Consider the following 25,603-nt stretch of genomic DNA (forward strand, 5'->3'; position numbering starts at 1 on the left):
CTCTCTCTCTCTCTCTCAAAACTGAATAAATGTTAAAAAAAAAAAAATTAAGAAAAAAAGAGATAGTCTTGATTTTCAAGTGACATTCACATTTTGCAAAGAATGCTTGTGTAAACTTTTCAGAAACTGATTTCTCCAAAAAGGAGAGATGCCTCCCCCACCGACCTGGCCACCAAAATGTGGCCCTGCCTTTCTTCAAATCTCCTTTTCTTCCAAAACCGACCTCTTGAAAGCTTCCCTGATGGGTTCCTTGTTTTTCAACTGCATAACCTCTTCCCTCCCCTCTCCTATTTCTCATACCAGGTAATAGTCAGTATCTGATTATACATATACTGGCTGACTCCACAAATTTGTGTATGTCCACATGCATCTTTTCTCCCCTGGTAAAAGTTGTAGAGCTCCTCTTGATTAGGTGTTCTACTAGTTATAAATATCTGCATCACACAATACATCCAAGCTCAGCAGCATACAGCAACAATAAGCACTCATTATCTCGCACAGCTTCTGTGGGTCAGAGACCCAGTTGCTGCTCAGCTGGGCTGCAGGCATCCAGATAAAGGCTTACTGGACCCAGAGGATCTGCTTCCAGGATAGAGCACTCCCACGGCTGGCAAACTGTGGCCAGATAGTGTCTAACCACGTGGACTCGTTTGCAGGGCTGCTAGAAAGTCTTCATGCTGCTCGCTCTGGCTCCCCCAGAGCCAGCAACCCAAGGGGCAAGGCAAAAACCGCAGTGTCTTTTGTGATCTAGCCTCTGAAGAAGTCCCACACTCATTTCCCAGGTTTCCTATTTGTTACTGTAGGGGTGGAAAATGTTTCCCTTATTCCCTTCTAGGTTCTTGGGCTGGTCTGATAATTGATATAAGATGGATTAACAGAAGAAAAACAAATTTCAAACAAACGGGAGTCCTGTAATTATATGAGACCCAAAGGTCAGCCAGGTGTTTGGAGCTTATAGAACATCCAGAGCCAAGGGAAGGGGTCGGAGTCTGGAGATACCAAGCAGAAGACGGCCATTCACAGGAAGGCACAGGAGAAGTTTGGAAAACAAAGCTGTCCTTTTATGTAGATAAGTTTCTAGGATAAGAAGGTGTCTCTCGTAATAGCTGTCTCCCTGAAACAGGCCCCTTTTCCAGTATAAATTTAGGCAGTTGAAGCGGGGGGGGGGGGGGGGGAGGTAAAGAGGTTTTCCTGAATCTGCCGAGTTTTGGTTGCCTTTAGCTCAAAGTAATCCTTTTGCCAAAGACACATATTTTAGGATGGCAAAATTTGCTCCCCTTCATTACATAGATCAATCCTCCCCAAGGGCATGAATACGAGGGCGCAGGAATCATTTGTGGCCATCCTGGAGGCTGGCTACCATTGGGATCCAGCCTTTTGTTCATTCTTTATGTTATGCCTGCTACATCACAGATCTTGGCAGAGATATAATCACTTGAACTCAATGCTGTAGGAATACCATAATGAACAGGAAACTGGTTCCTTTAATTAAAACTGATGACACGTGTAAAAGGACAAGTCTTAGATCAGCCCACCTGGGAAACATCTCCAAGGCAGAGATGTGCCTGTAGGAGGTTGACTGTGGACAGCCCTCTGGACGAAGATCTGTGGAGAGTGGAGGCCGACTGGGGTCAGGGAGCAACAAGGACCTCAGCAAAATATCCGAGGCAGCTCTACCGCTGGAATGGCCCCTCAGAGTATTTACACCACAGAAATTGGCAAATGCTATGAGTCAGGGCTTTTAATCCCTGATTTGATCCCTCAGCTGGTCATTGATCATTTACCAGCACACAAGTGACCTATTGCATCCCATTCTCTGAGATCCAGAATGTATTATTTTTAGCATTTTAAGATCTCTAAGAAGTCCAACAATAAGGAAATGTGTTTAATTTTGTGAATAAGCATCCCCCAAAGATATGATGTGGATATAAATCTTAGTCCACAGACTCAAGTGTATCAGAAGGTATGTAATTTCCGGAAATTGCCTCACCAGCCTCCCACCCCCGGGGTTGTGCCCCAGCTCCAGGAGCCAGGAGGGTGCTGACTCACTGATCCATCCAGGCACCATTCAGATGCCCCAAATCCCAGCCCGGGTCCAAGGTCTGGGCTGGCCCTCCTGTGATAGTCAGGGTATGGGAAGCCTTGTCCTTGGGAGGGACACACTCTCTCGCAGCTCCTCTGTCCACAGCACTTCCTGTTGCCTCTCAGTCCTGTTCCACCCATTGTGCCCGGTTCTGGAAAGCTTCTGAGTGCAAACTCTGGTCTAGGTGACTTTGCTGACCTTTGCTACCTCCCTGGGCTCTGCCCAGCCACCTCCCTGAACTCTGCTGAACACACACGGACACGAGCCCCCTCCTTTCCCTCCCCTTCTCTTCCAGATTCCCCCTTCCCGTGATGCCTCCTCCTTCTTTCCCCTCCTACTCCTCACCCCTCCTCACCGTCCTCTTTTCCTTCCCCCTCCTCTCTCTCCTGCTCTCCTCCCTCCGGCTCAAGAACTTTCCAGGCTGGGGTAAATCCCACTCTATTCATCCAGACTTTGCTGGAGAATCAGCTGAATTCTCCTAAGGATTTAGGTTTTGAATAACAAAAGCCAGAAAGCCCGGTTGTTTTGTTTTCTATTCTAACAGAAGCCTCCCCTAGGGCAGCGAGAACCGGACCCCCTTTCAGCTTAGATGGGGAAGGAGAGTATGTAATTGGAAGAGACGGAGTAAAGGAGCTCGTATCTAAAACTACCTTTCCCTCCGTCACACCTGTTGTCACTTCGGAAGAGTTTTGTGGGGCACAGTTCAGGGAAACTCTGCAGGTGCCATCCCACGTGGCCTACAGAGAACACGCCGGGGGCCGAGGAGGTGCCGCAGCAAGGCTCAGGGCCCCCAGTGCGCGACTGACAGCAGGGGAGCGCTTTCCTCCGCGCACCGGCAGCCCTTCTGGAGTGGGCGCAGAAGGGGAGGGCGGAACGGACGGAATCCCGGTTGACCCCAAGTTACCGGAGTCCTAGGGGCTGCTGAGGGCGAGCGGGGTGGGGATGAGGGGTGGGGGGGGGGAGGTTGCTGTTCTTGACGGCTTCTTGAAAACCTTGGAAGAGTGTATCTTCACGGTTGCCCTTGTGTTTCCACAGGCACTGATTTCTGGCACGTTTGAAAAGGATCCTGACTCCCACTGTGATAGTATAGGGTTCTGAAAGCATCTTAAAATCCTTTGGAAAATTAATATATTGATCGAGAAATGACAAAATGTGAAAACTCCACCAGACTAAAAGAAATTCAAACCCGGTTAAATGGGCATGATTTAATAGCAGGCTATTTTTAAATTGTTTATTTCACACAGTGTTTATATTGGTGGCAACTATGATAACAAATCCCAGGGCCTTGATAAGATCAACAAATTACCAAGTGCTAATTGTTTCTGGCAGGTGTAAGTGAGGAGATAAATAGCATATAAATTAAACTGCTGTGTGTGAGGGTGCCATTCCGGGACTCACGACTTTTCTGCACTCTGCAGCTAAGTAATTCCTCTTATCCCATAATTAGACACTTGTACCTTTAAAAACTGCACTCATTAATGCATATATTATCCTTCCACTGCCAGAGTTAGAAGAAAACAGATAAGGGGCAGTAGTCTAATAAATTGAATATCAATGACATTGCATCCCTTTGTCACCTTTGAAATGCAGGCCATCTGTCTTGGGTCACGTTTGGTCATCTACATAGTTGTTCCATGTGCTCAAGGGTGGCTGTCATCACAGCTGGGCCTGCGTGGCCTGGCCCCTTTCAAGATCTTGCCTCAGATCTGCTTTTTTTTTTTTTTTTTTTTTAAGTTTATTTATTTATTTTGAGAGAGACAGAGACAGCACGAGTGGGGGCGGGGCAGAGAGCCAGGGAGAGAGGGAGAATCCCAAGCAGGCTCCGTGCTGTCAGCACAGAGCCCCAAGTGGGGCTCAAACCCATGAACCATGAGATCATGACCTGAGCTGAAACCAAGAGTCGGACACTCAACCGACCGAGCCACGCAGGCGCCCCTCTCAGATTCACTTCTCAGTGTTGTTATGCCACCACATTTATTCAATGACAGCCGAAGTGTCTTAACTTTATCATAAATGCCAGTTGTCCCCTTCCCGGCTTCCCATCTCAAGTGAGAATCATAAGGGTCGAATGTTACTACCACATTATTTTACTAGAAATGCAGACATACAGCGCAATGCAATGTGACAGGTTGTTTTCTTTCCTTTTTTCTTCAGCCTGTGTACATCTGCTTAAGAGTGTTATCTGGATAATGTTATTTTTCATTCTGCTTTAGTCATGGTATGTCAAATGCGTTTGAAATTCTAAGGACAAAAATGCATCCATTCGTTGTTAATTTCATCCATGTATCTGTCCATCTGCTCATCCATTTATCCATCCATACGTTTACTTCATCATTTTTTCTTTGCATTTCTTTACAAAACTCTTTTGGTTCAGATCCTGTGCAGGGTGCTAAATAAAAGACACATTTTTTTCTGCTGAGCTCAGAGGGAGAGGCCAGAGTTGTAAATACTGATTACAGCATAAAGCTGTGGGGAGGCCCCACCCAGCGTGGGCTTGGGCAGGAAGATTCCAGTGAGGAGATGAGAAAGCCAAGAGGAGCAGCAAAGAGCAACAGCTTGTAGGCCCTTGGGTTGGGCTATCCTCAGAAGCACGTAAGTGCCCTGTGTCTGGGGTACCCAGTGTCCAGAAGTAGCCTGTGAAATGAGGCACAGCACCTGGCCAAGCTTATCCCATTTTTCCCTCCCGGCAGCCCTGTGATGTAAGTACATTTCTAGCTGCTCTATGGTGGGGATCAAGAGGGATGGAGGAAGAAATCCGTGCCACCCCTGCCTACCGTGACCTTGGGAAAGGAACTTAACTTCTCTGGGTCTCAGTTCTTCGTATGTTAAATAGAGATCAGAACAGTTTCTCTCTCTCAGGCTTGTGAGGATGAAATGAATTTGTAGGTAGCAAATAGCAGCTATCATGACTGATCCCACTGATTAATGTTGGTGAGTGTAATTAAGTGACCAAACCACCCAGCCGAAAGGGGCCGAGTCAGACTGGAGTCAAACTAAGACTGCTTCCTTCCCCGGGGTACTATGTCCCCTGGGACCACACAGGATGGCACCGAATCAAGACCGGGTGCAACCAGGAAAGGCTTCCTGCACAAGGTGGCATCTGGGCTGAGTTTGGTAGAAGGGCAGGGAGTTTGCCAGGGAAAGAGGTGGGGAAAGGGGATGGAACAGACTGTGTGAGGCCTGGAGGCCTGAGTAAGTCTGGCATGTTGAGGGCACTGAGATAAGGCTGGGGGGTGGTGGGGAGAGTGGGGCCAGAGCACAGATGAAGACCACCCGGGGTGTTTGGACCAGATCTTGAAGGCCTTGCAGATTCTTTGTTTTCTGTTTAGCGCCCATATGCTTCTATGAGGAGGTAGGAAAAAGTGAAAGAGGAACTTAAAAGTACAGGTCACCTGTACTCACAATTTACTTACTGTTTCTCTTGAAATGACTTGCTCTTTTTACATAAATTTGTTTTCAAAAGAAACTTTATATCGTAACCGTAAATGGTAAGCCCACGATAAGCCCCCGGTGCCAGATGTGTTCCAGAATTCACATTTTTTTTTTTTTCTGATTTCAAAAGGTGATATAGTGCATATATGCAACATCACTTAACATCCCCAGAGGGCCAAAGAATGAATGAATATTTCTGCAGAGAAATGTATGAATATTTACACCAAGCAGCATAAAGACTATTTATAGATTGCCTCAAATCAGCTTTGGCTCCAAACTTACAAAAAAACCTTTCATTTTTTTTCAGAGCTTTTTGGAATTCAGAACGTGGGTGAGTAGTATCACTTGCTGGAAATAAAAGGTAACAGAAAAGATATTCATTGCAAACGAAGCAATGTGATTAGCGTCCAGCTCACCCTCCCTGCTGTGGCTGCAGAAGGGCTCTTGTTGAAAGGGAGAGTCACAGGGAGGTGTTGACAGCCTCCCCTGGCAACGTTAACAGTGGGAGAACTGGGAGCAGGGAGTCCAGGAGCTCCGTGTGATATTCTTGCAACTTCTCTGGAAATCTAAAACGATTCTAAGTTAAAAGTTTATAAAATGAGCGAACAAACAAGGTGACTAACACCAAACCGGACTTTTTTCCTTGACACTGAGAAATGAGAGTAAAAAGCAAACTCACTGTTCTCATGTAGGCACCCCATCTTCTAATGCCTCCCCGTCATCCTGCCTGAAGTCATCCCAGGGCAGCTCTGGGCCTTGGGAGATCTTGGCTGGGTCTGGGCTGGGTCAGACCAAGGGCCTTGGGCTTTTTCTGTAGACGATGAGGTTTGATTAGAGGTGTGTAAGTGGGTTTGGGGGTGCCTTCATCCTGGTGCAGAGATGAGCAGTTTGGCAGGAGTAGAAGAAGTCGGGCAGGGGGAAGGAAATGTTGGTGGTCATGAAGGGACAGATGTAGGACGGATATGGGAGGGTGGGAGGGCTCAAAGTCCCCACTGGAGGTGCTGGGGCAGGGCCGGGGTATGTAGGAGGTGTGTTAGAGGTCTGGCTGGGGCAGGATGCTGACTTTGAGGGGGCCTAAGTCACCTTAGGGAAAATGTCCTTCATGGGGCCAGAAGCCAGAGCTCAGAGCCAGAGACACAGATCATAAAGGGGCCCTGGAGCTGGAAGATCTCTCCAGGAGAGAGAAAAGAACCCTCTGTTGCCCCAGCCCCTCAGGTCCCCACCCCCACCGGCTCGGTGATTTAAACTGTGGAGGAGAGGGAGGAGACCAGGCTTCCTACAAATTGGGAAACAGGCAGGGAGCCCCTCATTCTGGGTGGAAAAGGAAGCTTCATTCCTGGTTGTTAACCGTGAGGCCAAGGGGCGTTGAAATCTAATTCACAAAGGACGGAGACCCTCCCCTACAGGGCCTGATTCCCGATTCCCAGGGCTGCCTAAAGGGGAGCTGTTGTATCAAAGGCAAAGGAACCAGTACCAAAAAAGAAAAAAGAAAAAGAAAGATGCACATGGAGACGTCCCTGAGAAAGCAAAGAAACAGCGTGGGCTTCTCCAGAGTCTGCAGGCCTGTTTGCACGCAGATGACAATCATCCTGCCCATGTGCCTGATTTTGCCCCCCAAACTCTCTCCTGTCTACCAGCCTCTTGCCTGATTCAACACTGGAGACCAAGCCAATGCTATTCTGGCGCTTAACCCAGCTGCTGGAAGCAGGAGAGAAACTGGGTACCTGGGGCAGGTTGCCGACCCTGGATACTGGCCTGCAGAGGCCATTCTGGCCCTGGACTGCAGGTGGGGCCCTGGCCGCCTGGTGCGGTCCCCTGCCCCCCGAGGCTGGGAGGAGTGGCAGCCGGCTGCGGGCCTGCCCGGGAAGCCGGTCAGCCTGACATCCCCAGCAGATGTCAGTCTGGGAACAGGAAGCAGCTTGTTTGGGGCTTCTAAAAATAAATAAATAAATAATAACTATAACCACAAGAATCGTCTTTTATTCCAAAGTAAAAAAATGCTTTAATGACTAGAGCATTTAGCACATCGGGGGTTTTCATTGTTTTCAATTATGTGCAATTCTGAAAGGAGAGCACAAATTCTGAGCCTGAATGGAGAATTGTGGGGCTGCGGATTTGTGCTGTTTTAAACATTTGCTTTACTACTTTAAGAAGAGAACTGTAAAATGGAAATAATGATATATTATTACAAGTAAATTACACTGTGGAGTAGCATTAATATTGCAGTTGAAACCTAGAATTTGAAATAAAGATGGAAATATTCATTTGTACATAGTTTTTGTTCTTAGAAAAATGATTTGGAATTAGGCGAGAAGCTTCCTTCTGCGTCTGCGTACCCAGCGAGGCTCAGTGCTCCCACCCAGCTGCCTCGGCCACCCCTTCAGCCCAGCAGCGGGGCCCTGGGGGGCCCGCTGGGGCAGGGACCCCGGAGTTCTCAGTGCCTGGTGTGCTGGGACAGGGTGGGGGCCTCCGTGCCTCCCCAGCAAGGGGAAAAAAATTAATGCATTCCAGAAATACATGATTTGGAAAGCAGAGATGGGGTGGTGGGTGGACCTCATAGTTTTATGTGCGTGGGGACAGAAACTGGATGAGGAGATGATGATAGCAGGTGATAGATGAGCCTTACTTACTCTTTGGTAGTCACTCTCTCCCTTCACAGAAGCAGGCAGGCCCTATTGCCAGACCTCATCCCCTATCCGTGCCTCCCTCCTCCCCTTCAGGGAGGAGGGCAACAGGGGAAAGCTTAGGGTCTGTTACTTCCTTCTATTTGTTTATTAATTCGAGTGTTTTTTTATTAATTTTTTTTTTCTTTTTATTGGAGAACTCTCCTCCCTCCAGTGTTTTAAAACCAACCTCAGATAGCTGAGCCCTGGTATGTTTTCTGAACCAAACATCGCGGCCTACTGCGCCCCATTACTTCTGAGACCAGGGCCCACACTGCTCCCGTGGCCTCCCCAACCAGTGTCCGACCTGGCCCTGTCCACTCTGCCAGACTCTCTTCCAGTCTTCTCTGCCTTTGCCCCTGGGGCCTCTCAGTACGGCTCCCTCTCCTCCCTCATCCCCCATTCAGGCCACCAAGCCCACCTCCGGGGGGCTTCTGCGGCAGCCCCTCCCCCTCCAGACGCCAGTGTTTCTGTCACAGCCTTAGCACTTTTAGAATTTACCAGTGTATTCCCACCCCCCCACCCCCCCCCCGTTTGATCACGAGTTCCCTGGAGTAACTGAATTCACATGTATACCCCTTGCCCTTGCAGGGAGTAACAATGCATGGTTGTTGAATGAATGAATGAATGATTTGGCAGTTTGGGAGGTGGGATTGGGAAGTATTATTTATTGAGCACATCACAACAAAAGATGGGAGGCACCCGGCTGGCTCAGTCAGAAGAGCATACGGCTCTTGATCTCGGAGTCCTGATCTCTCTTTTTACAAATGAGGTCAGAGGCATTTAGTAACTTGCCTCAAGACACACAGCCAGGAAGAGACAGAGCAAGGATTACAATTCAGGTCTGACTCCCCCCCCCCATCATCTTTGGACGCTGCGCGATGGAGTGAGGGCTGACTCACAGAATCCCCAGCATGTACACTGAGCACCACAGAGACCTTTATGGCCCTCATGGGTTCCTTGGAATCTCCAGGATGGCCTGGCAAATACCAAGGGTCCTGATAACCAACCCGTACCTCCCACCTTTGTAAACTTTTATGTGCAAGACTTCAAACCTAGAGGAAAGTTGAAAGAGTAGGAGAAGGAACATGAGTGTATCTTTCATATGGCAAATACCCATGTGCCCTTATACAGGTATTTCTGTTAGGGGGTTGGGATATTTCGGTTTTTGGCTTTTTTGCTAAACTGCTTACCTTGCAGATATTATGGCACTTGACCTCTAAATATGTCAGCATGTTTCTGTTAGATTTTCCTCCATAACCACAGCACCATGATCACACCTACAAATTTCACATATACTTGATCATTAAAGTAGTCTTTATCCAAATCCCCTAATTAGTTCAGAAATAGCCTTTTATAGCTGTTTTTTATTTCATCAGGATCTGATGAAGGATCACAGATTTCATTGGGTTATCTTTTCTCCTTAGTCTCCTGTAACCTCAATTTGACGTTTTCTTCTTTTTCATGATCCTGATATTTTTGAATTTAGACTAATTTTCTTAAAATTAAAAAAAAAAAAATTGGGGTGCCTGGGTGGCTCAGTCAGTTAAGCATCCGACTCAGGTCACGATCTCATGGTTTGTGAGTTCGAGCCCCACATCGGACTCTGTGCTGACAGCTCAGAGCCTGGAACCTGCTTCAGATTCTGTGTCTCCCTCTCTCTCTCCCCCTCCCCTGCTCATGCTCTCTCTCTGTCTCCCAATAATAAACGTTAAAGAAAAAAAAAGATAAAATTGTTTTTTCATGTAAGCTCTACATGCAATATGGGGCTTGAACTCTTGACCCTAAGATCAGGAGTGGTATGCCTTGCCAATTGAACCAGCCAGGTGCCCCCGGAATAATTTTCTTATAGAGTGTCCCACGTTCTGGATTTCTCTGTTCCCTTACTTTTCTTCCCAGGAATGCTACATAGGTGACCTTGTGTATTTACCACTCCGTTGTTTCAGGAGGCATGTAATGTCAGTCTGTCCCATTATAGGTGATGTCATTATGTTTGATTACTTGGTAGGCAGCCTCCAGGATGGCCCCAATTGTCCCCAGCTCCGGGAATTCATATCCTGTTTGTCTCCCTCCCCTTGAGTGCAGGCTAGACTTAGTGACTCACTTCTAAAGACTGGAACATGGCAGGAGATATAGAATGTCACTCCCGAAATTAGGTTATAAAAAGATGGTGGTTTTCATTTCGGGAGCTCTCTGTTTGCCTCACTTGTCCTGAGGGAAGCCGGCTGCTGTGCTGTGAGGCAGCTGCGTGGAGAGGCCCACAGGGGTGATCTTGGATGTGAATCTGCTGAGGCTGCCAACAGCCACCTGAGTGAAATAATCGACTATAATAACTTCTTTCTGATAGACTAATTATCCCAAATTTGGTCAGTAGAAGTCCCTTTAAGCTGAGCTCCTTCCCATACATTCGCATCAGTCTTTGTGCACTTTCTTACTTTCTGGCTCACTCTGTACTTTCCCTGCCCCAGACCTGGAATCAGCCGTCTCTCCAAGGTTTCTTTTAGTGGAGAATGGCATTCAGAAACAAGTTTTGGCCACTAGAATAGTGCAACTGGAATATCATTGCTTATAGACCCCTTTAGTGGACAAAGCTAAAAACTGTATTTAAAGAGTTTTTAATTAAAACAATTTTTTTAATGTTTGCTTAGTTTTGAGAGAGACAGAGACAGAACACGAGTGGGGGAGGGGCAGAGAGAGAGGGAGACACAGAATCAGAAGCAGGCTCCAGGCTCTGAGCTGTCAGCACAGAGCCCGACTCAGGGCGCTAACTCACAAACCATGAGATCATGACCTGAACAGAAGTCAGAGACTTAACCAACTGAGCCATCCAGGCACCCCTAAAAAAAGTTTTTAAAGAAATTTATTTCAATTCAAATCCAGCTCCATAGAGTTCTTCCTTCCATTCCCATTCCATGTCTGTATCTCTCTTCCTCCACAGTGAGAACCCTGATTCCCAACCGCATCAATGTATTTCATCATTTGCTCTATCCTACAATGTACTCAAAATAGTTTCAGAATTACTACTCCAATACCATTTCAAAGAAGCCTTCTAAGAAAAAAATTCAAGACTTCTTTGCAGTTCTGTCTGTTCTTAGAATGATCCCACTAAAGGTATACACGGACAGTATTTACAAACCATTGAAATGAAATCTGTGTGTGTGTGTGTGTGTGTGCGCGTGTGTGTGGTTCCATTATCAATTTGATATACAGTCAGATTTCTTTGTTTCTATTTGCATTTAGTTTTAGGGTTTGCTTTCTTCAAATCTTCGAAAACTATTTTTTAAAGATTTTATTTTTTTAAGTAATCTCTACACTCAACATGGGGCTCGAACCCCCACCCCAAGATCAAGAGTCCCATGCCCCACCAGCTAAGCCGGCCAGGTGCCCCTGAATGTACAGGGTTAACTTACAGGGCTAAAGTTACAAAAGTTTCATAAGGTTTAAAAGTCAAAACTATATATAAAAATGTACATTCAGAAGTCTTATCCCCATCCTTAAGTTCCTTCCACTCCATTCCCACCCATCCACGATAAGCAATGTTTTTATTAGTTTCTGGTTTATTCTTCCTGTGTTTTTTTTCTTATGCAAAATGTAACATGATAGGGGTGCCTGGCTGGCTCAGTTGGTAGAGCATGCCAGTCTTGATCTCAGGATCATGAGTTTGAGCCCCACAATTGGTGTAGGGATTACTTAAAAAAAAAAAAAAAAAGGAAGATGCCGTATCACAGTATTGAACACCTTTATCTTTTCTCTTAATATATCTTAGAAATCACCACATATTAATTCATAGAAATATTCCTCAACCCTTTTTTGGCTTTATATTACTCCATTGTGTGAAGTCCTCATAGTTTATTCAATTAGTATCCTGATGGGTCAGCATTTATGTTGTTTCTAATATTTTGTTATTATAAATAATGTCTCACAGTGAAGAACCTTATAAAAATACTGTTTTATGTTTGTGGCACTGCACTTTCAGGGTGAATCCCTGGAATTAGAATTGCTGGATCAAAGGGTAAATGCATAGGTAGTCTTGCTAGGCCTTCCAAATTCTCTCCCTAGGGGTTGTACCGTTCTGCTCTCCCACCAATGATTATGAGGATCCCCCTACTTTTAAGTAGGCTCCATGCCTGATGCAGGGCTTGAACTCACAAGAGATCAAGAGTCACATGCCCTACTGCCTGAGTCAGCCAGGCACGCTGAGAATGCCCTTTTCCTTACAGCCTTGCCAACAGAGTATATTACCAAACTTCTGAATTTTTGATAATTTGATAAACACTAATATGTCAATGTAGCTCTAATATGCTTTATATCATTATGAGTGAAGCTGAATATCTTTTTTTAATGTTTATTTATTTACTTTTGAGAGAGAGAGAGTGAGAGAGGGGCAGAGAGAGAAGGATACAGAACATGCAAAGCAGGCTCTGTCAGCACAGAGCCCAACGTAGCGCTCGAACTCACAAACCATGAGATCATGATTTGAGCTGAAGTTGGACGTTTAACTAACTGAGCTACTCAGGTGCCCCAGAAGCTGAATATATTTTCATATTTTTATTAATTTTTTTAAGTATACATCTTTTTTTTAAATTTTTTTATTTTTTAAGTCATCTTTACACCAAATGTGGAGCTCAAACTCATGACCCCAAGATCAAGAGTCACATGCTCACTGGGCTGATGGCTCAGAGCCTGGAGCCTGCTTCTGATTCTGTGTCTCCCTCTCTCTGCCCCTCCCCTGTTCATGCTCTGTCTCTCTCTGTCTCAAAAATAAATAAACGTTAAAAAAAAAAAAAAAGAGTCACATGCTCTTCTGACTGAGCCAGTCAGGTGCCTCCCAACTTTTCATATTTTTAAGACTCATCTACATCCTCCCCACCTTCCCTCTAGTAACCATCAGTTCGTTCTCTATAGTTATGAGTCTGTTTTTTGGTTTGTCTCTTTTTTTCTTTGTTTCTTAGGTTCCACAGATAAGTGAAATCATGTGGTATTTGTCTTTCTCTGACTTATTTCACTTAGAATTATGCCCTCTAGATCCATCCATGTTGTTGCAAATGGCAAGATTTCATCCTTTTTTTATGGCTGACTAATATTCCATTGTGCATATATGTACCACATTTTCTTCATTCATCTATTGATGGACACTGGGCTGCTTTCGTAATTTGACTATTGCAAATAATGCTGTAATAGTAACAATGTAAACATAGGGCTGCATGTATCCCTTCAAATTAGTGTTTTTTTAATATTCTTTGTTTAAATACCTAGAATTAGTGGATCATATGGTAATTCTATTTTTAATTTATTGAGAAACCTCCATACTGTTTTCCTTAGAAACTGCACCTGTTTGCATTCCCACCAACAGTGGTTCCTTTTTCTCCACATCCTTACCAAGACTTGCTGTTTCTTGTGTGTGTGTGTGTTTTAAATTTTTTTAAGTTTATTCATTTTTCAGAGACAGTGAGACAAAGCGTGAGTGGAGGGAGAGGGAGACACAGAATCCGAGACAGGCTTCAGGCTCCGAGCTGTCAGCACAGAGCCCGACGCGGGGCTTGAACTCAAAACCGTGAGATCACGACCTGAGCCGAAGTCGGCCGCTCAACCGACTGAGCCACCCAGGTGCCCCTGTTTCTTGTGTTTTTGATGTTAGCCATTCTGACAGGTATGAGGTGGCATCTCATGGTGGTTTTGATTTTCATTTCCCTGATGAAGAGTGATGTTGAGCACCTTTTCCTGTGTCTGTTGGCTATTTCTCTTTGGAGAAATGTCTGTTCATGTCTTCTATTTTTTTATTGGATTATTTGTTTTCTTGGTGTTGAGTTGTGTAAGTTCTTTACATATTTTTGATATAACTCTTTTTCAGATATGTCATTTGGAAATATCTTCTTCCATTCAGCAGGTTCTTTTTTTTTTTTAAGAGAGATTTTATTTCTAAGTAATCTCTATACCCAATGGGACAGGGTGGCTCAAACCTACAACCCCCAAATCAAGAGTTGTATGCTCCACTAACTGAGCCAGCTAGGTATTGTCCCTGTCTTTTTGTTTTCTTGATTGTTTTCTTTGCTGTGCAGAAGCTTTTTATTTTGATGTAGTCCCAATAGTTTATTTTTGCTTTTGTTTCCCTTACCTCAGGAGACATATCTAGAAAAATATTGCTATGGCTGATGTCAGAGAAGTTCTTCTGCTCCCGAGGATTTTTATGGTTTCATGTTTCATATTTCATATTTAACTCCATAATCCATTTTGAGGTTTTGTGTGTGTGTGTGTGTCTGTGTGTGTGTGTGTAGGGTGTGAGAAAATGGTTAGTTTCATTCTTTTGCATGTGGCTGTCCAGTTGTCCCAGAACCATTTGTTTAAGAGACTGTCTTTTTCCCATTGCATATTTTTGCCTCCTTTGTCGAAGACTAATTGACCATATAATTGTGGGTTAATTTCTGGGCTCTCTGTTCCATTGATCTATGTGTCTATTTTTTTAAGTTTATTTGAGAGAGAGAAAGAGAGAGCACATGCGCACAGGGGACGGATTGGGAGACAGGGTGAGAGAGGATCCCAAGCAGGCACTGTGCTATCAGTGTGGAGCCCGATGCGGGGCTCAATCCCACTAATTGTGAGATCATGATCTGAGCTGAAACCAAGAGCCGGACACTTAACTGAACCATCCAGGTGCCTCTATGTGTCTATTTTTGTACCAGTACCATACTGTTTTGATTACTACAGCTTTGTAGTATATCTTGATATCTGGGCTTGATTCTTCAAGATTGCTTTGTCTATTCAATGGTCTTTTGTGGTGCCATACAAATTTTAGGATTATTTGTTCTAGTTCTGTGAAAAATTAGTATTAGGTCGGGATTGAATTAAGTCTGTAAATTGCTTTGGGTAGTATGGACATTTTAACAATATTTGTTCTTCCAATCCATGAGTGTGGAATATCTTTCCATTTGTTTGTGTCCTCTTCAGTTTCTTTCATCAGTGTTTTATAGTTTTCAGAATATAGGCCTTTCACCTCCTTGGTTAAGTTAATTCCTAAGTGTTTTATTGTTTTTGGTGCAATTATAAATGGGATTGTTTTCTGAATTTCTCTTTCTGCAATTTCACTGTAAGTGTACGGAAATGCAACAGATTTCTGTATATTGATTTTGTATCTTGCAACATTACTGAATTTATTTATCAGTTCTTGTAGTCTTTTGGTGGAGTCTATAGGGTTGTCTATATACAGTATCATGTCATCTGCAAATAGTGAAAGTTTTACTTCTTCCATAACCATTTTGGGTGCATTTTATTTCTTTTTCTTATCTGATTGCTGTGGCTAGGACTTCTAGTACTACATTGAATAAAAGTGGTAAGAGTGGATATCCTTGTCTTGTTCTTGATCTTAGGGGAAAAGCTCTATTTTTTAGGATTGAGTATGATGTTAGCTGCAGGTTTTTCATATATGGCCTTTATTTTGGCCTCTTTTTCTTAATATTTTAATGCTCCTTATATTCCTAATATTACAGATTAGCCTGTATCTGTGATAAATGTTGCAAAGTTTTTCTTTCACCATGCTATTTTTTTTTTTTTTGCCATAGAGCAGGAGTTTGTTTCTTTGTTTTTTTTTCCCCAAATTTTAGTTTAAATTCTAGTTAGTTAACATATAGTGTAATATTGGTTTCAGGAGTAGAATTTGGTGATTCATCACTTACATATAATACCCAGTGCTCATCATAACAAGTGCCCTCCTTAATACCCATCACCCATTTAGCCCATCCCCCACCGACCTCCCTGCATCAACCCTCAGCTTGTTCTCTATTGTTAAGAGCCTCTTATGGTTTGCTTCCCTTTCTCTTTTTTCCCCTTCCTCTATGTTCATCTACTTCGTTTCCTAAATTCCACTTAGGAGTGAAATCATATGGTATTTGTTTTACTCTGACTTATTTCACTTAGCATAATACACTCTATCTCCATCTGTGTCATTGCAATGGCAAGATTTCATTCTTTCTGATGGCTGAGTAATATTCCATTGTATATATACACCATATCTTCTTTATCCATTCGTAAGTCAATGGACACTTGGGCTCTTACCATAGTTTGGCTATTGTCGATAATACTGCTATAAACATCAGGGTGCATGTACGCCTTCAAATTTGTATTTTTGTATCCTTTGACTAAATAAATACTAGTGTAATTGCTGGATCCTAGGGTAGTTCTATTTTTAAATTTTGAGGATCCTCCATACTGTTTTCCATGGTGGCTGTACCGGTTTGCATTCCCACCAACAGTGTAAGAGGATTCCCCTTTCTCTGCATCCTCGCTAACATCTGTTATTGCCTGAGTTGTTAATTTTAGCCATTCTGACAAGTGTGAGGTGGTATCTCATTGTGGTTTTGACTTGTAGGGTTTGGGGTTCTTTTTATTAAAATAATTTTTTTAAAGATTGATTTTCAAGTAATCACACCCAACATGAGGCTCATCTCACAACCCCAAGATCAAGAGTCACACACCCTACCAATTGAGCCAGCCAGGTGCCCCAAGTAGGGTTTTAAAAACTGCTGCTGAATTTACTAATATTTTCTTTTACTGCATCTGGATATTTTATTTTTCATTAGAAAGCATTATTTGGGAGGTGGGCTGCATTTGGACTGGGTTTCCATTTATCCTGATATCCTAATTCTCTCTGTTCTGTGAGGCACAGTAGTGAGACTTCTTTTCCCTTCTGCCAAGGAGGTGATGAAGGCCGGAGCTGAACCAGTCTGATGGGTTTTCACCTGTTTCTCTTTCAGGAGGTCCACATTGCCTCCTTTTGACCCAAGGAATCCTGGTTGGAGAGAGTTACAGACACTTAGACACTGTTCTAAACACCAGGTGTTTAACCTGGTGGATAGTAAGAGGCATGGGTCCAATTTTCTGATCAGCAAGGTGGCCCCATGGAGTGGGGGTGGGATGGTGAGGGGTGGGATAGTCCGGGCCACTAGGTGGCACTCCTTGAGATTCATTTCTGTGGGACTGTAGGAGGAAATGCTATAAGTCTTCAGAAGAAAAAGGAAATGACTCGCTAAGTTTAACTGGCCAAAAGGAAGCCCCAGCGGGAAGTTCCCCTCCATCCACACAATTTTGACTTCTATAATCAGACTCGGTGCCTCTTTGCCTGTGTTAGAAAATATCACTTCTTTCATATCACTATGGAAGAATCATATCCATATGATTCCTCACCAGGAGGGCAATGTGGGCCGAGTTGTATGTGTAAAGATTGTCTTTGCTCTGAGTGTCTCCAGGCCCTGGGGTAAGGGCATGGGGAAAGAAGTCAAAGAGAAGTCAAGATGGTCACTGCATGACCTGTTCTTGGAGAGCCTGGACCTTGGAGTGACAAGACCTTGGTTCTTGTCCCAAAGCTACAGCCAACTGGCCCTATTATTACACACATGCTGCTTAGCCTTCTATCACTGTGTCCTCATCTGCAAAATGGGACAACAAATGCCTTTCCTACCTATGTGTCAAGGATGTCAATGGGACAAAAGGATATTAAGTGGAAATGTGTGGGGAAAGTAAAAAACACTGTGCAAATGTATTTTTATTATCATTATGGTTACATTTTGTCATATATGGATATATCTCTATGGAAGATACAATGGTCATAAGACTTGTATTCATAGGCTAATCTGCTGTTTATAAGGTAATTTTTTCACATACTTGTATTTTTTCACAGCTTGTATCAGGTGACTAAAGGGGTTCATAGTTCAAAAGTGGTTAAGAATTATGGACCTGAAAAAAGGAGCCAGGCTGGCCCCAGGACTTCCTCCCCATTTGGTTTCTACAAAGACTGAACTGGTTCTAGTGCCTCCACAACTCCCAGATGGGATTGATAGCTACTGGTCTCACTTCTTACTGCAGCTGGTCTGGAGGGAGACAGAAAAGAGATGAGAGAAGGGTCTAGAAGGGGTGTGGAGTGTCTAGAAACCAAAGATGAAACTCTAAGGCAGTGGCCTTGCAGCAAATAGAAAACAAGTTTGTGTTGTAAAACTCTTCGTCATGCCACAGTGGTCTTCTTTCTGTTCCTCAAATGTGCCATGTGTTCCTACTTAGGGCCTTTTGCAGAGGCAATGTTGATTATCTAGAATGTTCTTGACCTGGCTCTTCTCCCTGACTGGCTCCTTCATATCAACTCCAATGACACTTACTCAGAAAAGTCCTCTCTGATCACACAACCCCCCCCCCCCCGCCTCCAAGCACAAATTATCTTTCAAGACCACTTATCACCGCAGGAAATCATCCTTTTTTTCCCCCTGCTTATTTGTTTGTTGTCTACACAGCCCACCCACCATCTGGCAGAGTGAAAGCACCTTTGGGGCAGGAATTCCATGTCATTCCCAGAGTCTACAACTATCTGACACAAGGCAAGAGCTCAACATGTGCTCATTGGGTGGATGTGTGTCTTCAAAAAGGAACTGTGTTCTTGTTAGAAAATGCTGCATCTGCATCTGGGACTTTTCTTTTTCCCTTGGTGCCAATGTCAAAGTCCTCAGGTCCTGCCTGTGTGTTCTACTTCTGAGAAATGTCTCACACCCCTGTCCCCTCCTGCTCGCCACCACCCACCCCTCACAGCTGCTGCTCCCTTGCCTGGGCACTATCAGCCCTGTCCCTCCCCCCTGCTGCCAAGACTTTCCTGAAACACAGGTGTCTGTCCCCTCCTCCCTTGCTCTCATTCACCCCCACTCGTGGGACAACCAACCCCCTTCTGTGTCTTCCTTGCCTTCCTTGGGGCTGAATCAAAGTGTGCTCCCCGTAGTAACCCCAAGCTTTGCTTTTCCGGCCAACATCTTGCCTGTCTCATTAGTGGAGCCCAAGCATGGCACTGTCAGCAGCTCCTCGGGAATCCCTGGAGAAGACAGAAGTGTCTGTCCCCTAAGTGCATGGAGCTTCTGAACCCGGCAGGTTGGGTGTGCCAGAGAGAGCTTACTGAGGATGTCTCAGGAGAGGGCCAAAAAGGGCCCCCCAAAGGGCAGACCTGGGCCCTTACACGGCTCTTGGGGAGCCTGTGGGCAAAGATGTGGGGCTGGCCTGCCACAAATTGGTCAAGCCATTGGAAGGGCTGGAATGGAGCTGCACTCAGGCAGCTGTCGCTGTCCCCGCTTGTTTTGTAGCACAGATAATGGTACACGGGTAGCAGGGGGTTGTCTCATAACTTAAGCGGAGAGAATGCAAACCCACTGAGACAGGACGTCTTGGCTTTGGTGGGGGAACAAATGCTGACTGCAGTTGACGGTGTGGCCCTTCTCTTTCCATCAACAGCTGTTGCCAGGTGGGGCCGGCCGGGGGCCAGCAAGCTGCTGCTTGCACCTCAGAAGATCCCACGTTAGAACCGAAGGGGAAACCTTTCCGTAGGCTGTGCAGGTAATGATGTTTATTGACCTTTCTTACGAAAGACATTATATATCTTGTGAGTTATTACCATTAAAGATATTTATTTTTTATACCAAATGTCTAAATTCATCTACTCTGTAGAGATCATTTCATCTCCTACTGTATGCTATCTCAGCAGAAACAATGCTTTCCCCAAATGTGTCAGTTCTATTTTTAAAAAGGTCCAGTGACCTATTTCTGTAACTCCCACACACACTGAAAGAACAGCGGAGTCTATTTAGGCTCAGCTCTGTCACTGAAAAGTTACCCCTGCCAGGTGTTCCCTACAGAGGTGCCACCTTGCCTCGCAGGAAAGAAGCATGATGAAGTAAGAGTATGGTCAGAGTGAGCTCCTGGGAGCATAAACACACACACACACACACACACACACACACACACACGCACACACACGCACACTTCCTCAGTTTTGAACAGTGTCCAGATGACTACAGTCCAACTTTAGCCAAACTTGACATTAGGAGATTGCTTAATAATCAACTATTTCCTGGACAAAGAACTTGAAAAGATAATTTACAAAAGAGGAACTCAATTCATCAACTAATACGTGGAAAAAGGGTTAGCTCCTCTAGTAACCACAAAAATGAAAATTGTTAACAGTGCCACTGTCCAAAACTAACCTAGGGTATGAGAAGTCAGGGTAGTGATTACCCTCGCGTGGGGGACGAGGGGTCAAAGGGGGCATGACAGGTGCTTCTGGGGTTCTGGTAACGTTTAGTTTCTTGATCTGGGTGCTGGTTACTTAGAAGTCTTCACTTTGTAAAAATTCACTTATGATTTGTGTACTTCTCTGAACGTATGATAAGCCTCACCAAAAATTTTACATAAGAAGACAAGTTCACTTTCTACCTCTTAGGTTATATTATAATAATATATTATATTACATTTTACTTTACATATTATATATACATATATTAGTGATAATAGCCAGTGCAGTGGAAAGCCATCTCAAAGCTGGAATTTTCACATATTGCTAGTGACAGTGCACATTAATACAGCCCTCTTTGGGGAGCGATCTGGCAATATGAATTTAAAAATCTTAGAAGCATTTGTATTTGCTAGCTGCATAATTCCACTTCTGAGACTCTATCTTTAGAAATAATCCTAAATGTCAAAAAAGAGTTATGTGGGTGTGCCTGGGTGGCTCAATAGGTTAAGCGACCAACTCTTGGTTTCGGCTCGGGTCATGATCTCAGGGTTCGTGAGATCAAGCCCCGCGTTGGGCTCTGTGCTGACAGCATAGAGCCTGCTTGGGATTCTCTCTTTCTCTCTCCTTCTCTCTCTGCCCTTCCCCTGCTTGTGTGTGCATGCACTCCCTCTCTCTCGAAATAAATAAATAAACATTAAACAAAGGGTTACGTGCACACATGCATTGCAATGTCATTTATAATAACAAAAAATTTATAAGAGTAAGATGTTGAAAGCAATATAAATGTTCAACTACAGGGCAATAGGTCAGTAAACGCTGATAAATCCATGTGATGACATTTTATGCACTTATTATATAGCACACACTAAAGTGAGCAATGACAGAAGGAAACACAATGTAGTAAGAAAAGCAGGATGTGAAATTATAGGCACAACTATAACTATGTTTAAAAAAAAAAGAACGCCCCTATGCAGAAAAAATCACGAGAAGATAAAAAAGTGATCAATGTTCATGTCTGGGTAACAGGACTATGGGCAGTATATTTACTTTCCTGTTTTCCAAATTTTATTCAATGAGTCTGTATTACTTTGGCCAAGGAAGTCATGTTTGAAGAGTAAGCCATGTGCCTTTCACTCAGTCTCAGGGGGTGCTGCCCTTTGCTTCTCCCAAATCCCCTACACTCCTGCCAGTCTGGGTTTTGGTGCCTAATGTCACCATTGCAGGCTGTGGGGGGATGGAAGCATTGAAAACGGTCACCTCTGTGCGGGGAGCATATTGAAGCCCACTACACTCTCCGTTCTGGCTGATGTAGGTTTGGTTCTGATGACCCAGGAAAAACCCCTAAGCTTATCACTAGGGCTACAAGTGTGCCAAGGTCCTACCAAAACACTTGAAATCTGAGGGTGTTGGGCGGGGGGGACTGTTGGTTCAAAAATATGGGAAGTGCAAAATTAAAATTTACAATTTTTTATTGCAGTGGCTACAAAATGTAAATTAGATCCTTTAATTGTTAACATTTGATTTCATAAAAATTTCATTAAATTGGAGAGCAATTTATAGGTTTAATTTTTATTATATTCAAGATTTTCTGACTCTTTATGGCCTTTGAGAGAAATAATGGTTGATATATATTAAATTCTTTTCTGGTAGCCATATAATTAAAAAAAAAACCTACAAAATTATGAGAGATCTCTCAAAAAGGGCAATATAGTTGTGCCTCCTGTGGTATTATGCCTGACTCCAAGTAAGGTGGGGTCTTCACAAGTGAAAGTCCCCTGGGCCAAGCAATCTTTATTTCTCCCCTCAGGTAATAGCGACTCTTAAGAGGCCTCCCATCCCACTTTTGCCCTGCTCCAAAATGAAAATGTATTTAGGTCTGTTCCTGGGAAACATCTTACACTGGCTCCCCAAGCTCTCCTAAGGAAGTCGGAGCTGACCCCCAGGCCAGGTAGGCTTCTCTCCTGCCCTCTTACCTAAGTACTGTGCTTCCTTTAGTCAAACCACTTTCCTCTTGAGATTGTCCTTATCTGCCTCCATTTATTGCCCTGAGAGTTCTCGGAAAGCAGGGACCACTTTGTAAAGAACTTTCTTAACAGCGGGAATACTCCTGGAGGTGAGGAGGCAAAGCAGGAAGGGGGAGGGGTGGGAAGACAGATCCAGCTCTGGAGATGGAGGGATGGGGGTAGAGCCTAGGGCTGGTGGGGCAGATTTGAACCTCTGTGTAGGCAGAGGCACCCAGTACGAGGATACACCAGTCTGGAGTGCAGGAGAGGAGCTGGGATAGAGAAATCGAGTGGTGGCCACCAATATAAATGGGGTGGGGTGGGGTGGGGTAGAAGTCAGTGCTGTGGCTGTGGCTGTGCCTGTGGCTGTGGCTGTGAGGAGCCCGCTTCGGAAGTGTGGGTAGAGAGAGAGCGCTGTGAGAAACCTTACCACTTGTGGGCTGGGCAGAAGACAGCGTGGTTGAGAGACAGACAGCAGGGGCTATGAAGTTCTCGGGGTTCCTGCAGAAAGAGGAAGAAAGCTCTAACAGGAGGCAGGAGGCAGGAGGCACAACCACCCCTCCCCCACCCCCAGCTCCCCGAGGCCAGAGGTGCAAAGGTGAGCAGTCATCTGCGGGTCAGCTCTAGGCCAGGCCCTATACCCAATGCTTTGCAAGAATTATCTCAAGTGAGCTGTAGAACCCTGTTAAGATAGACCCCATTTTACAGACGAACACAGGTTGGTTGAGGAACTCGCGCAAAGACTCATGGGAAGGAAGTGCAAGCGTGTAGACCCGGCTCCAGATTCCATCCCAGAGCTAGGTTGTCTCCAAGTATGACTGCAGCTGGAAGAGCGTCCCCCAGGGGCCGGTTATTAGAAAGCCTCCAGGGAAGTGTCTGTGATGAGGCTCAAAGCCAAGCAGCAGGAGAATCGCTGAGTCAGGGAAAGGGGAAGAAAGACAGGGAGGGACTTTTTCATGAAGCAAAGGGGTATTTGCAATTTCTGAAGTGTATTTATTATTTTTTCCATATCAAGAAGCAATCGCCAGTTAATGCTTTTGTAATTTTAATGTCTAAAAAATTACCTTAGCTGCTTCCAGGTGGCATGTGGGGCCTGAGGCGGAGAGCTGCCCCTGCCACCACCAACACGGACACTTTGAACTAGTAAGTCTTGTTCTTGTGCTGGATGGTCCCAATCTGAAGCTGAAGAGGTCGCCCTGGGTGCAGGACCACGATGGTGTAAGCCCTGCGGGTGGCCTCTGACATCCTCGTCGTGGGAGGAACAATTGATGGTGTTGTTGCAGAACCTCCTAGCGTTGGCTCTGTCTCTGATGAACATGGGTGTCAGAGGCCAGCAGCTTTCTTGGCTTACGGAGTAAATGGCCAATATAGTGTGGAAGGATTTGCATCCAGCTTCCTGTTTACAATGGATAGTGGGGAAGTTTCTGTTTCATAATGCTGGACCAATCCAATGCACCCAACATCCCACAACTCAGGAGATTTCTTCTACTCATTGGGCTCTTCTGTGTCCTGTTGGTTTGTTTGGTGGCTGGAACAGTCACAGGTTGGAAAGCCTTTTGGGAAGAAATCAGAGGCTATGGATTTGCTCTTGTTCAGGAAGTTTTAAAGGTTGTACTGATCCTCTAATATGAAACGTGGAAAAGGATGGAAAGCACCAGAAAAAGAAGCATCTCTGAAAAGGAAGAAAGCATACTATCGCTTGGACTAGATGTCTTGATATTGAAGAGCCAGGCTTGTTAATGTTTCTTCCTGCTGACCTATACTGACAAACCAATAACAGTTGAGAAAATAGTTTCTCGTTCCTTAAAGAAAATATATTCCATTTCTAAAACTGTAATACTGAATAAAGTGATTTTTCTTTTACAATGCCCTGTTTTCTCCTTTTTGGAGAAAACACTTCTAAGTTTCAGGATTTCATGTAAAATCAGGAAGCAAGATCCCATAAGCTGAGAAGTCTGGACCTCTGATGGTGTTTCCCTATGCTGCTTTGCCTTTAAACAGACTGGGAACAGTACATTATTGCAGATATGTCTGTAAGATGGTTTCCTGAACAGTAAGATGTAGGGAAGGAGTAAAAGTAAATAATTTTTCTAATTAAAAAAAATTACTTTTGAACATAGCAATAAAAACCTAAGCATTTCTCCATTCCTTGCCTAACTTCTTCCTTAATGTCACCTGAACTGGTTGTACCAAACATTGGAGGCCTTTCTTTCTTTTTTAAAAAACGTTTATTTATCTTTGAGAGAGAGAGCGGAGCTCAGGAGCACAAGCGGGGGAGGGGAGGAGAAAGAGGGGGACAGAGGATCCAATGCAGGCTCTGTGCTGACAGCAGAGAGCCCCATGCAGGGCTTGAACTCACAGGAGATCATGACCTGAGCCGAAGTCAGTCACTCAACCAGCTGAGCCACCCAGGTGCCCCTGGAGGCCTTTCCATTTGTTATTCGACATTATGGATTTTCCTCTAGTTTCTTGGTCCACACATCCCTCTATGAGACCCACCCTGGTCATCCTGTAATACTGTAGCCAGCCCCTGGCCTCAAACAGTGGGAGCTCCTGATCTCCTTTACCCTGCTCTGTTTTCTTCTTCTTCTTCTTCTCTCCATAGTAACTGTTACCATTAAGTAATATTTTTGAGTTGTCTTTTAAGTTTACCGCACGATCCTCCTGATGACTACGGCGCATGCTCCTTGAAGGCAGGTGTCTTCGTCTTGTTCTGTGACCTAATCCAGGTGTCTAGAGCAGTTCTGGGCACTTAGTAGAAGCTCCATTCAGATTTTTGGAATAAAAAGAGGCATTGTCTCAAGTGGGCTGTGACTCCCTCATAAAAAGGAAAGGGCTGTAGCCAATGTTTGGAAGATGGGCGCCATCTTGCCATAGGTGAGAGAAACAGAAAAGGCATTCCACACAGGGGAGTGACAAGCAAATGCTGCAAGATAAAAGCTAAGTCATTTGAGAGGCAGTAAGTAGGCCAATTTGGCAGTGCCAGGATGTGTGGCATTGAATGCTGGAACAAAGGGTATGGATTTCCTTTATTCTTGTGGCATAAAGGCAATGGGAGGGAAGGGAAGGGTATTTATGGAAGGGTTCTGACTTGATGAGAGTCTTTTTTTTTTCTAAGTTTATTTGTTTAAATAGTATTTATACCCAATGTGTGGCTCGAACTCACAGCTGCAAGATCGAGAGTTGCATGCTCCCCTGAGCCAGCCAGGAGCTCCACAAGTGATATTTTAGAAAACTTGATCTGGAGGCGGGGTGGGGTGCCTTTTGGATGGGAATGGTTCCTTCTGGGATGTCTCCCTCAATCCCACCCTCTGCCTTCATGAGCACTCTGGGGATTTACTGTACCCCCGTTTTCACTGTGCTCTCACTACTCCAGTTTAAGCCAGAATCT

General features: G+C 44.6%; 1 long non-coding RNA gene across 1 annotated transcript in view; it reads left to right on the plus strand.

Moving 5' to 3' along the window:
* The first annotated feature begins 4,589 nt into the window (after positions 1-4,589).
* Positions 4,590-25,603, plus strand: part of LOC125911837 (uncharacterized) — a 35,194-nt gene continuing 14,180 nt past the window's right edge. The window contains exons 1-4 of the long non-coding RNA XR_007454478.1: positions 4,590-4,782; positions 5,823-5,846; positions 19,432-19,533; positions 22,017-22,157. This is a non-coding gene — a long non-coding RNA (uncharacterized LOC125911837). The remainder of the gene's footprint in view (positions 4,783-5,822; positions 5,847-19,431; positions 19,534-22,016; positions 22,158-25,603) is intronic.

Source organism: Panthera uncia (assembly GCF_023721935.1).
Source record: "Panthera uncia isolate 11264 chromosome C1 unlocalized genomic scaffold, Puncia_PCG_1.0 HiC_scaffold_3, whole genome shotgun sequence".
Taxonomy (NCBI): Eukaryota; Metazoa; Chordata; class Mammalia; order Carnivora; family Felidae; genus Panthera; species Panthera uncia.